We start from the raw sequence: 15,405 nt of genomic DNA on the forward strand, positions 1-15,405 counted from the left end.
TCTAATGTTGTATTCAGATTCTTCATTTGGGTTCTCTTTTGTGCTAGAATACCACATATTCATATCAGTCTTTCTCATTCTCAAAGTTACATTCTAATTTGCAATTAGATGTCGACTTGAAATGCCTACAGTGTTATGAAAAAGAAAAAAAAAAAAAGAAAACAAACACAAAAACCCCAAACCTTCTGGCCAAAAAAACAAACTCTAAATGCTATTAAGTAAAAAAATGAAAATATTTTGGTGAAACTGAGTGATGCTGGCACATAGAATTTAAAACTGCAGTGTCTCATGCTCCAGTTCATGGCCATACTCTATTTCTCGTTACATAAACATCTACTTTGATTTAGCTATTTAGCCAACCCTGATAGTTAGTAGAAACTGGTAGTAGAAGATGGTTCCAGAGAGAGATACAGCCATTTTGCGATGCTTGTCCAAAGGTACTATTATTGCATATGCTTTTCTCTCCTTGCCTCCACCCATGGGCATCTCTGTCCTTTTGAAGATCCTACTGTCTGTCTCTGTACTTTAATAGTAATTGACTTCCAAAGATCTTGAGAGGTTATTTCTAACAAGAAATATCTTGCATCATCAAGTCCCTTGGACCATACTGTTGGCTATTATTCCTAGACACAGCAATCTGTGAAACTGGTTTGGCAGAGCAAATATATGGGAATGACGACTGAAAATTCATTATGCCCAGTCAGTGAAACGTGGGGAAGACAGAATCAAGGCCAAGACAGGATAGAAAGGAAAGGTAAAACTGCTGAAGGCAAAAGAGAAGTATGGTTGATGCAGAGAAGTAGAATGGTCTGAGCAAAGAAAGACATGACAACAAGTCTGAAGTGTGCAGACCTTTAGATAGTGTTGGAGTCTGAGACACAGAGCGTGTGCCCTTGTTTCTGATACTTAATTCTAAGATCCAGAAAAGCACTGAATTTCATAAAACATGAAATTCATGAGCATGTTTTCATGGTGATACATGAAAACAACTGTTGAAGTTAGATAGAAAAGCTAAAAGTGTGAGTGTGTAGATTAGAGAGTTTTCTTGTCACGGGGTGAAAAAGTCAATTTAGAGTTTAAGTTAGTTTAGAAAGCAGAAAGCAAGATGGAGAACTTAGACAGTTGTTTATTTTCCTTCTTTCTTCTTCATGTTCTTCTTCTAGAGGTTTTTGGGCAATAGTAAATGATTGGACAGAAAATGCCTGAGTGCAGCACACAGGTGATGGGTCACTGGGTCATTAAGAAAAATAATATACGTGTCTATTGTTAATTGGATAAGTATAAAGATAAAAGAATTGTGTGGTTCAGGGCCATTTTGTGCTTTCAAAGCCAAAGTGAGCCACAAGGCCATTCTGTACCATCAGAAGAAAATAAGCCAGATTGCAGTGAATTAACCTTGTGCAGCTAGTCTGGAGAGACCTGCCAAGTTTTGTAATGACCTCCTAATAAACACGAGAAACAAGATTCTAATGAGCTCAGGAGTTTTCTTCAAACCTAGAGAACTGAGATAAGTGGGACTCCCCATGAGGGAAGATCCCAAAGGAGCTCAGCTCAGAGGAGACTGAGAAATCCAGGAGGAGAAAGGAAAATACAAAAGAGGTGCAGCAGAATCAGAGAAAAAGAAAAAAGAAACATAAAAGAATTTTATAGAGAAAAGTTACAGATAGAAAGAATGAAACAAAACTCATCCATCAACAGATGACATGACAACTACACATGGAGAGAAGGATGCACAGCCAGAACAATGAAAAAAATTAGGCTGAATATGTCTACCAGTTATTGCTAATTATCAGTATATCACTTCTAAGAGCATCACAGTGATTGCACACAAAGATGTGATAAATTGTTTAGCACAAAGGGAAAGAGATGAAGCAAAACTATTCATAATTGATCCTATAAATATAAATTCAGCATATCTCAGTCTGTGTCCACTGACAGCCAGAAGGTGCATTCAGAGCAGACAATCTTTAAGTGTCGTCAGACATGCAAGATACACGGGCTGGAGATAAAATGGGACCACTTTCCCAAGACAGCTGCCTGGTACAATGTGAATCCACCACTCTCCACAAGAAAGTGAATATAAATCTGCTTCCAATAGACTGCTTCCCCTCTTTCATGTATTCCTTCACAGGCAGGTTACAAACCTCTGGGATTCTGTGACACAAAGCTACTGATTAAACACCTCTATTATGTAGCTCACAGGCACCCTTTGGAGAGCAGCACTTAATTGCATGGTGCAAGAGGAAGAGGACAGAACAGGCTACCAGATTATTTGGGAGAGTTTGTCTCTGCCTCCCCATTCACTCCAGTGAGATTGAAAAAGTCACCTCCCCTCTGCCATGGGGTCCCCACTCTGCAGGACAGGACTGTTCACTGTGTCCTTTTATAAAGAAAGCACTGAAAGAACAGAGTAGAAGGGAAAGAGTATTAAGTGTGCCCCTCATTTAATACAGTTTAACACAAGTGCTGTCTCTCTCTCTCTTGTTTACTCTCTGTATCTTCTGGAGGAGAAGATTCATTTCCAGAAAACTACCTAGCTAAAAATATGATACTTTTGAAGGGGAGATATTAACTGCACTTCTGATAAGAACATATATAAAAACCCCTTTTACAATGATCTTCCTATGATTTCATTGATGCCTTGATTGTTTTATTTGAAATGTTCAACATTCCTTAGACAGAACTATAAGATTTGGCTTTTAGCAAGACAATCAAGGTTTTATTCTTTTAATCACCATCTGTTGCTCAATAAATGTCAAATTGTTCCTAATGTTATCCTCTAGCATACGGGGTTTTAATTTGATTTTGTATTCTGTGTTCATTACTGGCAACTGAGAGCTTGTCATGTAAGATTTTCATTCTTCATACTGTCCAGATTCCAGTAGGAAATAAACATACACATGCATTCATACACAGATAGGCAAGCATGCAAAAGATGGGCATGCTTTTCAAAGCAGAAAGCATACAAATTTTTTCTTTCACTGTGTCTGAGGACCCAACCAAGAATATAAAAAGACCAAGTTAACAACAAATCCCTGCAATACTTTTGAGAAACAGAATTGTTGGACTGCATGTTTCAATCAGAAAGATAAAAAGACATTTTAGATGAATATAGTCTGTATGTCACAGTGAAGTTCAGGGTGCAACCAGAGGACTGTATCCGAGCCACTTAGAGAAAATAAATCAGACATTGACTCAGAAGGTGGTTTGGAAGTCACAGAGAAAAGTCAATACACCCTGAAACACCATGTAATTCCAGACTGGTTGGACTGTGATATTCAATATGAGAAGGTTTTCTTCTGATCACAGCAGAGAAAGCAGAAATAAACTGCTTTTGATGAGCTTCTGCAAATGTCAACAGAGAAAGCAGAAATTCTATGCTGCTCCCTGAGGTGGGATATCAGGTCATCTGACAGTGACTGGTTAAATAATAGGAACACACTCTTTCCTGAAGAGTTTTACAAATATTTCAGGACTCCCTTTCTGAATAATTTTCTTTGCAGTCATCAAGGAGAGGTGAAATACCTTTCAACTGTCAGTGTGCTGCTAACAATTTGAGCTGTACATGACACATCTGATCGCTTAGATCAATTCTGAAATACCCTAAAAAGCCTTGGGAAACTGCATGTAAAGCCATTTGGGACAGATTCAAGGTTAGAAATGCAGAACACTGTATTGTAAGGTAGGACACTGTAAAAAGCATCACAACTAGTCAGGCTGCTACTGCTTAGATCCTCAGGAGGTATAAACTGGTTTAAAAAGCAAAGCAAGATTTCTTGTGAATGTATATAAGACAGTAAATGGAAATTAGCAAAATTCAGGAATGAAGCTGAAGCTCAGTATTAAATCTAATTCTGGAACTGATGTAAGTCAGAAAAAGACAAAACTTATTGATGAGCTACCAGACAGGAAATGGATGCACAAACATGAGAACAAGACTTCTGGCATATTGGGATTTGGAGAAAGGATCCAGGTGAGAAAAGCATGATGCCCAGTGGCAGAGGAAAGGAAGAGGGCTTTAGGGATGGAACTAAGAGCTCCATTTTGTCTGCATTAAGCTCACACTGATGGCTTCAAAAACATAATTGCTTCTAAAACAGTCAAATTGCACATTATGAATACATTATCTCATGCATTTTGATCGCTTTTTCTGTCGACAAATAATTCACAAAACAATCCAGATTTCTGCAAATGTACCCACTTGAAGCTTAGCAAGTGGTCTAAAAACAGGTCTTTCCAGCACAGAGAGAAACCCCTCAGCCAGCTCAGCTCCATTGGTAGGTCAGATAAATAGATCTTCCATTAGACAGTCATTCTCTCTCACACATATACATGCACACGAGTCAGGACATACTGTCCAGCTTCTATATTACAGCAGCCTCCTAAACGTTTCTCAGCTCACAAGAGCAATTGCCATGGAAATGTTGTGACAATCCCCTCAAGGCAAATGAGTGGTCTACACAACAGCATTTCTGAGCTCAAGAGGTCCCTTTTCAAGGCTATATTGAATTGAGTAAGTCACACCATTACTGAGGCAGTCTCAAGACTGGCAGTGCAAAACTATACAGTGATTTGCCAGCCTTAATCGCTTTTCAGCTCTATGCAGCAGCTCTCTGGAAGTCCTGAGACATGCTTTTCCAACACTTCCACACTGTAACTGAAGCATCCATTGTTAAGGGGCTGTTTTCAATTTTTCTTAGCAGTCCCTTTTGTGGCAGGGTCAGCTTTTTAAGGACGGCTAGCACTCCTTTAGTGTCAAAAGGACGCCAGTTTCCAAGAAAAAGATCCCACAAATTAAAAAGAATTAAACAGATTATTTAAATAACCTAATACTGTATTATCACAGCTCAGATTGTGTCTGTCCTCATTCTTCAGCACAGCTACCCTCCTCTCCCATTTCATATAGCTTTCAGGTATGAGTCTTTTAGGGGCTTAGGATTCACTTTATTCTTTCCATTCTTTACCTCTTCACATCTTTTCTTCAGTCATGGTTTCTCTCTCCTGTCATTTGTGTGATTCATAAGTTTTAAAAATTAGTGCTTATCATGACCTGCTGTGCACCATCATCTTCACACTGCCCTAGAGCTGTTATAACCTACCCCAGATCAGAATATTTTCTTATGTCTTTTATGTAGGAGAGACTCCAGTTTTCAGTCATTGCTTGTAACCAGTGCTTCTTTGAGATCAAAGGCCAGGAGCAGTTGAACTGAGAAAGGGGAGCTTGACAGAAATATAGACCCAATTGCAAGCTCTAAGGTCCTGTCTGCTTACACTCCTCTCTGGGGTCTGGTTCAGTGCCATCTCTCTCTGCAAGGGGAGTAACTGCTCACTAGAAGAGCAAGAATGACAGTCTGGGAATTTAGGAGACTTGCTCAGGGACAGAAATGATGTAGCATAAGTAAGAACAAGACAAGGACTTTAGTTCACGGTATGTGTCAATGCTGAGTTTGAGGAAACATACCCATAGGAGTAAAAGACATTAAATCTTCTCTGATGTGTTTGCTGATATACCAAACAATGACAAACATTACAGTGACAATGCTGATGTGGGGATAACCTTTCTTTTAAGAGCCAGGCTGAAAAATAACTCATTTCCCACAAGCTGCCAAATGGCCATTTCCACATGACAGCCCATGGTACGTAGATGGAGGGTTTTGTATTCAAACTGCACTTGCAGACACCCTGCTCAGCCCTGTTAATAACACATACTCTCTTAAGGAGAGGAGTAATGATTATAACAAATGTGAGTAACCTGCCCATAAGGAACTGGTTCTCCTAATTCACTCCCTGAACCTGCCTCCTGCATCGTCACCAGACAAGTCCCTCCTCACCAAATGGCAATGACTTCCAACATCACAACCCAAGCAGAAGCTGGCTCCCTCTTCCCACTCAACAGAGTTGAGCTGACCCTTTCCATGCCTACAAAGCTTGTGTTTACCCACCTCGAGGTGGGCAGACCTGAGATGGTCATGACAAGCTCCAGGATCCCTGTGCCCTCCACCCACATGCACAAAGATGGTCCACCAGCACCCAACTCCAACTATCCCCTATTTCTTCAAGCTGTCATATGCCTGGTCCCACTGTAGCCAGACTCATGAGGAAGGTGCAGGTCCATCTTAAAGTCAGGAGCCTGCTCAGCTGTCCCTTCCTAGAGAAATGTGTAGCTCTGCTTCTTAATTATAAACAACAGGCATGGAAAGGGAAGTGGAAACTTTTGTGACCAAGCTTGGACCCATTTCAAATTTGCCTTGCCTGCCCAAATGTAATACTGTTTTTCTTGAAAGGCTCATTGCTAATATTATAATCCACACTGGCAAATAAATGTACACATCGCATTGATTACTAGAACGACTGAAATGAAATTACTTCCTCACGTCTTTCTTTCTCTCTTATCTCCGCACATGTAATTTTCCACTCTATTGTACTTGCTCTGAACTCTGCTTTGAAGAGTTTTTCCATTTACTGAAATACTAACCAGTCACAACAATTTATTTGCACTTCTATTGTGCCTGCCTCCCCTCAGAGAATATCAACACAAATTACAAACATCAGTGATTTTAGCCTCCATTCACTCCAGCAATATAATCCCCAGCCTACAGATAAGGAAACTAAAGCGTGACTTGTCCAAAGTCATATAGGAAACTCACTCCAGAAATCCATGGTGTCTTAAGGATGCTGGAGGCCATGGGTACTGTGAGCATGTGCATCAGAGACACTCTCTGTACGTGTAGTGAGGCAAGCTCCCTGAGCAGGAGGTGTGGATTCACACCATCTGAGTCTCCAGTCTTGCAGTGCCACTGCCAGAAAGCCTGACCTATTTGGCTGTCAGTCTGCTTTTGAAGGAGAGACACAAAACCTGAGCCTTAATCATAATTAAATCATAATTTAAGAAAACACTTAAAAATCACTTAAAAATCTTATTTTTGGCAGAATCACTGCCAAAAATAAGAATCTGCACAGGTCGCTGCCAGCTGAAGTTTTAGGCCACACTTAAGAAAGTGATGTGCACATCAGCAGAAACTTAATTTCATTTTCTTTTCATCCTAGAGGTGTCTCCAGTCCTTCTATCCCTAACCCTCAGCAGTGGTCTGGAAACAATGTCATTAGATAATTAGAACAGAATCCACTCAATCATCTTGGCTTGTATGTTGAGCTTTAAATGCTAGGCTTATGATGAGGCAAATCTCCTAAATTGTATTTCAGTCCCAAAATAACAAATATGAAATAGTGAAGATTTCAATAGACCTCAAGAGAGGTTATGTACCCAAATCAAGTGACCAAATATAGATGGACTGCATAACATTTCAGAGGTTTTTTCAAAAAATTTATCATTCCCAAATATTTACATAGAAGTCAGCCTTATAAATAATTAATTACTATGAAAGGATCATTTAAACAGCAGCTTAAAACATAAGCTAAAGTTAAATATAAAGTAGGAGAACTTGACCTCATCTTCATCTCGTATGCCAAGTTCAGTTTGTTTTTGTTTTCAATTCAAGCAAAAACACAGGCAAAAATTATTTCCTTAGAAGTCAAAATTATTTCCTTAGAAATCAAAATAATTTTCCATTCATAATCTATTCAGTAAAATTCATCATACAGCCAAGTTTTTTAACACAAATACCACAAGAGCTGAATTTTCAGCCGTTCTTTTACAACATAGAGTCACAGGGAATGAGTTGTCATCTTCCTCTTACAACTGAATTCACACTGTGCTAGTTTCATAAGTTGCCTGCTCACACATCAGATACGGATCTATCCTGAAAATATAGGTGAATAATAGATTTGATAAAATATGTTGTTTTCACATGATAGAACTGTGTAAATTTGATTTGCATTTATTTGACATTTCATTTGAAAAAAATAGGAATGAAACTTTCAAAATGGCACATCTTATTTCAACATTTTCAAAAGGAATCTTTTGCATTTTTTATTTTGAAATGGCTTTTTCATATCAAAATTGACCTCATTTAAAAATAAGAGGATTCAACTATATAGGGAATGGGTGGTTTTAGTTAGTTAAAGTCAGTGGCATAATTATGCCATCATGAAGCAAATCATATTGTTTTGGGGTCCTGCATCTCCCCCAAAAAAAGGAGACCTGCTCCAGTTTGATGTGAGTTGATTTGTCTTTTTCATTTTCCGCAGAGTTTTTTGTCTAAGCCTTGGGTGACATTCACCTCATTCAAATTAATTCCCCCCAAATTCAACAGTGGAATTAAAGATATTTATGTGTAGGTGTCCAGGGTTCCAGTCTCTGCTTCTGAGGTGGTTTTCATCCAAGAGCAAAAGAGAATAGAGCCAACAGAAACTACAAAGGTACTGGGCACAGCTGAGAGTAAACACGTACACCTGGTTATTAAGGAAATCTCCAGTTTCAGTGACACAAACAGTGATGTTTGTTGGTATTCAGTTGCCACCAGTTGTTTAGCAAGCACCTAAGGCTGCTTGAGGTGCCCTAGAAGAGGTACTTGTGAAGGGGCTGTGGGAAATACATCTCCCTAGACCAGACAGAGGCAAGGCAATGTACCCTAGGGCACTTCAAAACAGCCTAAAAATATCAGGGTGGGACACAAGTAAACCCCACATGTTTAATCTAACCCACCCAACATCCAAAAACACTCCAGAGTGTTATCTGGCCTACCTATTTTGACTATTTCATGTTTTCCTTAAGGAGAAGGTGAATCAGTTGGGCAGTGTCTAACTCTCTCCATGTAAAGTGCCTATTCAACTAGCTTAGAGCAATATGTGTTTTAGATTGATAAAGGTGCATAAAATAAATTTTATCCTGTTGGATTCATGTGGCTTTGCAGTACAATAACAAGTGTGAACTTTGAATATTCACAGCAAACTCACCGCACTGAGAAGGACCATGCATGTTACACAACCAGTCACAGCAAGCACTTCATGAGCTATTCATTAATATTTTGCAAAGAGGAAAAGAGGGTTCAGTTTTATAATTAAAGCATCCATGCCAAATCATGTGCTGTATTATAAGAAAACTACTCATTACAGAGTCACAACAGCACTTAGTTTCACTCGTGGAAGCCCAGGCACTGTTCTAAATGGCACTTGGGGGATTCATGTTGCCAGCTTTAGGCATCCCAGCAAAGAGCCTAAATTAGGAGGCCAGTTTCCCTTTGCTCCTTGCATAATCCACAGGGAAAAAACAAACAGAACCAATGTCCCTGTAGGACACCTCAACCTCAAACACCAATCCACTCTTCAGGCTTTAGAGCCCTCTTAGCCCTAAAGATGATTAAAATCATTAATAAATTAGTTTGTGGTTGCTCTCTCATGGGTATTTAGGACCTTGGAACATACCCTGGAGTATCATGGCTACCAGACAGGAAGCACGGACCCCTCTGGAATTGCTGTGGGGACCAGGCACAGCACCTCAGACAGCTCTAGACTTAAACTACATTAAGGTCTGAGTGACTTCACCTCAAAATTCCCAGAAGTTTGTCCTTAATTACCCATGCACACTAAAAAGGAACTCTGTTTTGAGTCTAAGTATTTATTGACTGCCTAAAGCTCTGTTGCAGTCCAGGATTAGGCAGACAGGTGACATTCAGGAGACTAAGTCTCTTGGAAAAGCCCAGTGTATACTGGTCTGGCAGAAATTCCATGGGAAGCCAAATGTCCTTCTTGCTGAAAGGCTCTTTGGTGGCAGACGAAAAAGGTAATGTAACGATTTAACGGTAATGTTTGAAATTCACTTCACTGTGTTTAGGCTTGTTCCCTCCACAATTGCCTCCGCCTTGTCTGGACTGAACAATCCCTGTGATGTAACTATGGAGGTCCTTGAGATGTGCACCATATTTGGGACAAAACAATGCTATTATCATACAAATGATGCTAAAGGGCCTGCCTCTTGTGCAGGCTACACTAAAAAATGAATGAAAAAAAGATTAGATTCTGTGAGATCCTTCCTTGCAGGAACAATGTATTGTAAAGCAGATTTGCTTCATTTCCTTCAAAATCCCTCAGATAATGCAGGACAACGCTTTTCAATGGTTCTCCCTATAAGCACTGCGTGTCTGAGTAAATGGGAACATGGTACACTTCAGAAATCATTGTAAAGAATTACTGTTTATCTGGATAAGGAAGGGTAGTCTTAAGACCTGATTATGCCTACTGATCCGAATGCATTGAAAACTCTGTTCTCATTTTCACATTCCTCAAGTAGCAAAACTTGACATCTGTGCAAAAACTGTCCCACGGAACAAAAAATATGGCTGCTAGTGCAACTAAAAGGGCTAGAGTTTGTTGCTAATGAAACTTTCACCACATTTCTATCTGTCCTTCAGAGGGGTTTGTGGTTATTGTTTTTTTAAAGTTCCCACAGGAAATCTCTGTGGTTTTATCTGCACTCTGAGGGTCATGTAAAAGGTTGGGGCATGTTTGAATGCTGAAGAAATTATTCAGAATGCAGATTTGTAAACGAGGGCGGTTATTTACTCAGAACAATTGAGCCTGGGCATAAAAGCCAGGAAGCACATATACAGTGAGAGGGCTAGATGCCAGCTCTACGTGCTCGCTGCCTATCTGTGGTTCTGGGCAGCACTGAGTATCTCTCAGTCAGTGACACTAATGAGGGATGAGGATTTTCAGCATCTCACAGGCTCCGATTGCTGCAGGGCTGTTTGCATGGACCATTCCAGAGTGTGCATGCCTGCTACAGTTCATGGAAATATGGCAGTGGGGGATGTATCAGCTTGCACCTGGACTTCTGCTCTAGCTTTAAACACATGGCACTGGTCCTGTTGGTGCTGTTATTTGTTCATCCCTTTAACACTAGAACTGCCACAACCACAGTTATCCTCTGTAACTTGATAGTATCCTGGCAACAATTTTAATTAAAGGATGACATCACCAAATATTCCTAAACAGTCTTTCCATCCTGTAAAACATGACTGGTATGTCCCTGGAAGATTTGTATCTGTTTTATGGAGAGAAATGCTGAAGTCAATCATTTGGTCATTTATGTAGTGAAATCAGTTGTCGACTCTAGTAGGGAGCAGGCTGCAAACGGTGCTGATTTCATTATGCACAAAGAGCAGGTATTGAAATGATGCAGCATTCAGGCTCTGCCTCCTAAAGATTGCCCACCACACAAAGCAGAGTAATATAATTGTTAAGAACGGAGGGGTACATTTTCAGAGTGCTTTGCTCAGCAGTTTATTCTCCTGACTCTGATGAAAATTAATGGGAGTCATGCAGCTGAAACCCCATGGATTGCTCATGGTTTGATGACACAATACAGCTGCAAACGAAGGCAGGATTGTGAAGAGTCAGGTACAAAATGGCAATTTTTGCTCCATTTAACCATAATCTCTTTTCCAGCTCTCAGCACATTAACCACTTTTCTGCTGATCATGTCTGAAATGTCTAAAACTAAGCAGTGCTTTTTAGAGTGCCCTATTTCAGCAGTAAAACTGAGACCTTCAATACAAATGAGTCAATACAGCCACTAGTACCTATGGTAACACCTATCTTGTAATTTGTTCCCCCAAGTAGAAGGAATTTTAGAATGTGGATTGATGCAGGATGCTTTTCACCCTGTTGCAGTCTGCTAATAATTCCTTACTAAGATAAGTGAAGGATTAACTCCTGGGAATGCTCCACAGGTGCTACTTCTAAATCCTGTTTAGTGCATTGCTCAATTAACAAACAATATTTTTCACTGTATAAAATAAACTTGTGTGATTTATGGGTACAAAATAATTCTTGGCCAAAACTACATTGTAAATGTTGTGAATGAGCTATAAACACACAATCTTTAAAGGTAAAATGTGTAAAAGTTTACTTAATAAAGTATTTAACTGCCAGGAAATTTTGGTCAAGCATTATTTCTCTTGAAAACTGAAAGTCCAGAAATCTTGTGGCCTGTCCTTGTTATTTGTTCACCCCCTTTTAGGCTTTTCAAAGCCTAATCATTCAAACTCCTTTTCATTTTGATAAAAAACTTGCATCTACCACTTTCACTTTTATCCTGTAAATATAATCTGTAGCCTGCCTTGGACAAACCACTTAGGACACTCAGCCCAAACCCCACCACAGGCTGGCAGTGGAAAAACCTCTTGCTCATGTTTTACGGACACATTCCATTTGAAACTCTGTTTGCCAAGCTTAAAAAATATATATATATATCCATATGATATCCTGTGAGTCATAGAAATCCCAATGCTGGAAGCTGAAACTGTGCACTAAACAGAAGATCTCCACTCATAAATACCCAAGGATGAGGAATCATGCTGCACTGCTGATCATCCACACAGTATTTCCTCACTCCTGTCTCTGCTCTCCAAGCAGATTTCTTCAAGAATCAGCTAGGAAAGAGCTGGGATCTCTCACCAGTATGTCAGTCTGTGTCACTTGGACTCAGCCCTATTCTTCTTGCCATATACATAGTGTCAATTTTTTTCCTGAGGGTTGCAAAAATGGATTTCTGTGATCTGCTTATGAATCCACCTCCATTCCCAGGAGGAATAAGTGCACTTAAAAAGCCATTTATTTATGAATCTAACTATATTCAGATGTTCTTAGGAAGGTTGCTTTGCACCAGAAAGATGTTCCTTGCTCATATTTCTCTGTATAGAAACATGAAGAATTAACACTGGATAAAAATAAAAATCAACAGATCATTCTTTTGTCTTAAGGCTCTTATGCTATGACCGTCACCCCAGATTCCAGATATCACTCCAGGGATCAGAATAAGAAAAATAATTGCCAACCTCCTTGAGCCTTTTTCTGTGCTACAGATGCATGTCTGAATCTCTCTGGGCCAATTCTCTTACAGCTGATACAAAGGGAAAAGAAGGAATTATTCTGAGCTACGGAAAAGAGAAAATACTTCCCATCTCCAGCAGAGAACAGAGACACAGTTAAAGCCCTCAGGCCCTCAATAAGAAGACATCAAAGAATCACTTCCAAAACATAATCCAGTTGCCAAAGATTTGCACTAAGAAAACCCTGCAGGAGCTGGTGATGCCAGAAACAGTACCATTCCCCACCCTGGATCCTGCCCTACACGGCAGGGCACAGTGTGAAGCTGCACAGACTGCACCCCCAAGTTTTTAAGGGAGTCATATTGGTCAAAAGGGAAAAGAGTCTCAGTAGTCTGCAGACAAAAGCCCAGGTGCACACACTTCTTTTGTCCTACAGAAACCTGATTGTCCCCCATTCTGGAAAGCTGCAGATTCTTCAAAGGAAGAGAAGCTATAAAAGGAATGTTTTGCAGATAAAAAGATCTTTCACAACTTCCAGCTGACTTTTCCTCCTCTCCCATTTTTAAAGGCATGGAATTTTGCATGAACATGAGGATTATTATTATATCTTCCCTTCCTCACATTGAGGTTTCCAAGTTAAATTGCTGCCAAGGAAAGACTGGGTGGCCCATAGAGAAAAGCCACTTTATGAAGAGCTAACCATTATTATTCCCATTTTAAAATCCCCAAACTAATCTTTTCCTTTTTCTTAATCTTTAAAATAGACCAAAATGGAGATGCAGAATATCTTAAATCAAGGTGCTTTTTATCACTCCAAACTTTCCTGAGTTCCAAAGACTGGGCATCTTTAATGTCACTGTTTGTTAGGGGTATTTTTCATCACAATAGAACAATTTAGCAGGGAATGTTTCCATTCAAAATATTTCAAATTTCATTTCTGTCAAATGTATAAAACATCCTGTATTATGCATAAGAAGGATTTGTACCTCAGCTTTACTAACATAAAACAGTATTTCCAGTGTAGGCAACTAATAGAACAGGTTAATGTTCTGGGGTCTGTTCATAACACAAATGGTAATGATTTGTGCAGCTTGTGTATGTGCTTCCCACATAAATATCAAGAACCTGAGCTTTTCTCGTCAATATTTCCAACAACGATCTTCCATCACACGGGCAATGGCAGCAACCTTCCATCACCTCGGTCTTTCCAGAGTATTCTTTGGTCCTCCCTGATTACAGATCAGGAGCTACTTAATTGAGTCAGAGGCATGCAAAATGAGCCAACAACCCAGTAGGATAACCAAACTACAGCTCACTAGGTAAAGGCACAAAATTTATTCCCACCCCCAGCTGCAGAGTGTCCAGCACTGAGGAAGTTGCCTGTCGATGTACCCATGTCACACTGCACTGAGGGGCTCGCCAGGAATTTCTAAATGAGCTGGGTCATTTCAATGGCAGAGTGCTTGCACTCTGGAAGCCAGTTAGCCACATTAGCATAGTCTGCTAGCCAAGTGCTCATGTTAGCATCTGCTAAAACAGCTATCCTGTTTTTCAGCTTCAAGAATCCGTCTATTCCGCCAAATGAAAGACAGCAAAGAGGATTCTGTCCTTGCTCCAAGAGGCACTGGCAACTTTGCATCATCGCAGCTGAGTGACTCAAGTGTCACTGTAAGTATCTGCACTGCAGGGCACAGTCACATCTGCAGCTCCCCATGAAACACCGTGAGAGACCTGAGCTTCTCAGAGGAGGATGCAGAACAACCAACAAACACACTGAGCCAGCCAGAAGGAAATGCCAAAGAATGAAATCTCCCAGTAAGTTGGCACTGCAACACTAGGAGTCAGAGCCAAACCCCATACAAATCCACATATCCTTCTACTCTCATTACAGGACAGCAGGGAATAATGCAGGGGCTGGGGTTTGGGTGAAAATTCTCCATTCCCCCTCTGAGAACTGTATTGCCATGCAAGCAGGAATGCAATGTCCTTAAGCCCTAAAGGATAATGACTGCTCGACTCTTCTGCACTTCTCTGAGGAGGAAGTACGAGGCTGGCTCCTCTACAGGGCAGCTTCTCTGTATCTCATGTACACCATTCACGAACATCCAGTGCAGGAGGCAGGCCGTGCAACTCTCCATGTTCAGGATATTGCTTGGGCTAGGGTATTAGCTCTATCTTCCTGGTTTTTTCTCTTGATGGCTCCTTAGTCCTTTCCTTTCAAGCCAGACTGGGCCAAAGCTCATCAGCAATAGAAAAGATGGTGCCAGTTCAAAGTGTTATAAACTACATTAACAGGTAATTGGTCTATTCTCCTAAAAGATGATTAAAAGAGTTGTAGGTCAACTGAAATGAGAATTAACACATATTTTATAAGGTTTAGAAAACTTGACCAAGGTGTAAGGGGCAGGAATATGGACTTCCTTTATCTAGAAAAGAGAAGACATTGTAGCTATATGAAAAGCATTATCTACTACACAAATGGTTGTTACACAGAAGAGAGATAAGAGAACCATGCTTTGAACCTCTTGCAGACAGATCAACAAAACATTCTCAAACTTCAGGCAACAGAAGTCCAGTGGCAGGATTATCGCTGCATCCTTGTCCTGTTGCTATGCACTTCTGCAAAGCCTCTTTTATGGGCCACTGCTATGCAGAGATGCTAGGGCAGCTGAGC

The sequence above is a fragment of the Cyanistes caeruleus genome, chromosome 3, assembly GCF_971803275.1.
Source record: "Cyanistes caeruleus chromosome 3, bCyaCae1.hap1.1, whole genome shotgun sequence".
Lineage (NCBI taxonomy): Eukaryota > Metazoa > Chordata > Aves > Passeriformes > Paridae > Cyanistes > Cyanistes caeruleus.